The sequence below is a fragment of the Pistacia vera genome, unplaced genomic scaffold (genome assembly GCF_008641045.1).
Source record: "Pistacia vera cultivar Batoury unplaced genomic scaffold, PisVer_v2 Contig239, whole genome shotgun sequence".
Taxonomy (NCBI): Eukaryota; Viridiplantae; Streptophyta; class Magnoliopsida; order Sapindales; family Anacardiaceae; genus Pistacia; species Pistacia vera.
Genome location: NW_022196045.1, coordinates 305,819 through 308,807, shown reverse-complemented (window position 1 = coordinate 308,807; position 2,989 = coordinate 305,819). Strand labels below are relative to the sequence as shown.

General features: G+C 40.1%; 1 non-coding gene across 1 annotated transcript; it reads left to right on the top strand.

Annotated features, from left to right (window-relative positions):
• Window positions 1-2,535: 2,535 nt before the first annotated feature.
• On the top strand, window positions 2,536-2,642 carry LOC116131704. The gene has a single exon (XR_004128289.1). It is a non-coding gene; the product is annotated as a small nucleolar RNA R71 (small nucleolar RNA).
• The last annotated feature ends 347 nt before the right edge of the window (window positions 2,643-2,989 follow it).

The following is a 2,989-nucleotide window of genomic DNA, read 5'->3' as shown; positions in this document are numbered from 1 at the left end:
AAAGGCATCCTTTTATACGCAAAGGTGCCATAAGGACAAGTGAATGTCGTCTTCTCTTGATCTTCAGGAGTAATGGCAATCTGATTATACCCTGAAAAGCCATCCAAGAAACAATAATAAGCATGCCCCACCAATCTTTCCAACATTTGATCAATGAAAGGAAGTGGAAAATGATCCTTCCTTGTTGCTTCATTCAGTTTCCTATAATCGGTGCATACCCTCCAACCCATGACTGTCCTAGTTGGTATCAATTCATTGTTGTCATTCTTTATTAGCGTGATACCTCCTTTCTTTGGAACCACTTGCATCAGGCTCACCTATGGACTATCTGAAATAGGGTAGATTATGTCTGCATCTAAAAGTTTCACCACTTCCTTTCTCACTACTTCGTTCATAGAAGGATTCAATCTCCGTTGTGGCTGCACCCTAGGCTTGACATCATCTTCCATGAGTATCTTGTGCATACAAAAAGATGGAGAGATACCTCTAATGTCCGATATGGTCCATCCAATTGTTGATTTATGCTCATTTAACACCCGGATCAACTGCTCTTCCTCCAATTTACTCAACCTTGCATTAATGATCACTGGAAAGGTTTCTGAGTCACTAAGATATGTATTTTTAAGGTGAAAAGGTAAAGGCTTCAGTTCAAGTTTTGGAGGTTCTTCCGTTCTTGCATTTTCCTTCTCTTTTTCAATGTCAAAATCTTCAAATTCTAGATCTTGGCTTGCATTTATCAGTTGAAGTGCTTCCAAAAGCCTAGCACACTCATTCTTCACCGGCTCATCTACCTCTGTTGTTTTTTATTAGGCAATGCAAGCTTCTAAAGGTAGTTGAGGGGTGTTCTCTTCGATAACATCTGCTACTAGTCTGTCCACCAAGTCTACACTAAAGCACTCTGATGGAAATTTCATAGCCTCAAAGACATTGAATGTCACCGTTTCATCTTGGACCCTTAAAAGCAATTTTCCTTCTTCCACATCGATTAGGGCTCTTCCGATGGTAATAAAAGGTTGCCCTAAAATGAGAGGCATTTCCTTGTCCTCTTCCATATCTAACACGACAAAGTCCGCAAGAAAGATGACTTTGTCCACCTTAATCGATACATCTTCAACTATGCCCCTCAGATGCTTGATAGATCTATCTGCAAGCTGCAAAGATATGGTCATTGGCTTCACTTCACCAATCCCTAGTCTCCTAAAAATAGAAAAAGGCATTAGATTTATGCTTTCACCTTGATCATATAAAACTTTATCAAATGTAATATCTCCTATAACACAAGGGATAGTGAAACTCTCTGGATCCTTGAGTTTCGGTGGTAGCTTCTTCTGTAGAATGGCACTGCATTCCTCCGTAAGCATCACTGTTTCCTCCTCTTCCAACTTCCTTTTGTTTGACAAAAATTCCTTGAGGAATTTTGCATAGCTCGGCATCTGCTGCAAGGCATCTGCAAAAGGAATGTTAATATACAGTTTTTTAAATATCTCAATGAATTTCATGAACTGCTTATCCTGATTTTTCTTTCTGAGCCCCTAAGGAAAGGGCACAGGAGGAGTGTGATGTGCCAACTCCGGTGGTATCTTAGGAAATGACAATTTCTCTTTCTTTTGCCTTGGCCTCTCTTCCCTGGGACTTGTTGGCTTCTCTTCAATAATGCTCTCTTCGTCGACTTCATCAGAATCTTCCTTATCTTTTGGTGGGCTCTCTTCTTTCCCTTTTTGTTCAACCTTTTCCAAGACTGTTCCACTCCGTAAAGTTATTTCATTTGTTTGTTTATGTGGATTTGTCACTGTGTTGCTTGGTAGGGAACCTTGTGGTCGCTCATTCAGTTTTTCGGCTATTTGCCCCACCTATACCTCCAAGTTTCAAATGGACGCCCCTTGGTTTCTAAAATTTGCCCTCGTCTCACTCATGAAACTTGTGGTCTCTTGCATGAATTTCTCGAACGTATCCTCCAATTTTGACAATCTTTGATCCCCTGGTTGATTATTCATCCCCACTTGATTGTTTGGCACTGTTCTTTGATTCCATTAGTTATTCTGCTGATTCTGATTGCCCCAAGACAAGTTTGGATTCTTTCTCCAACCAGGATTGTACGTGTTAGAAAAAGGATTGTTCTGTTGTCTCTGATTCCCTGCCAAGTAGTTGACTTGTTTTGATGATGATGAAGCTAAAGCTGAAGCAAAGGTGTTCCCCAATTGACATTCATTGTTGGCATGTTTACCTACACAAAAATCATGTGTCAATTGAGGTGTTTGAATAGATTTCACTTGCATACCTCCTAATTGCTTCTGAAGTGCTGTAAGTTGGGTTGAAATGGCCGTGTAAGCATCAACTTCATGAATACCCATAGACTTCTTCGACTACATTCTCTCATTGGGTCTTAGATAGTTGTTACTTGCCAGGACTTCAAGTAACTCATAAGCTTCTTCAGGTGTCTTGTTTTGCAATGCTCCTTTAGATGCTGCATCCACCATCGTTTGCACATTTATCATCAACCCATTATAGAACGTTTGGACTTGCATCCAAACTGGCAAACCATGGTATGGACACTTTCACAACAGTTCCTTATATCTTTCCCAAGCTTCATAAAGTGATTCAGTTTCTTCCTATAGAAATGATGTGATATCATTTCTCATCTTCGCATATTTTGCTGGAGGGAAGTATTTAGTTAGGAACTTTTGTGCCAATTCATTCCAGGTTGTGATTGTTCTTGGTGGTAGTGCCATTAACCACCCATTTACTTTATCCCTTAATGAAAAAGGAAACAATCTTAATCTGATGGCGTCATTGGACACTCCATTTGACTTGAAGGTATCGTAGATCTCCAAGAAGTTTGCAATGTGTGAATTTGGATCTTCCTTTAGATCTCCCTTAAATTGTATCGACTGTTGGATCATCTGGATGATTATCGACTTTATTTCAAAGTTGTTGGCTTGCACTGGTGGCCTAGTTATACTTGGACCACTACCATCAACCGAGGGTACTG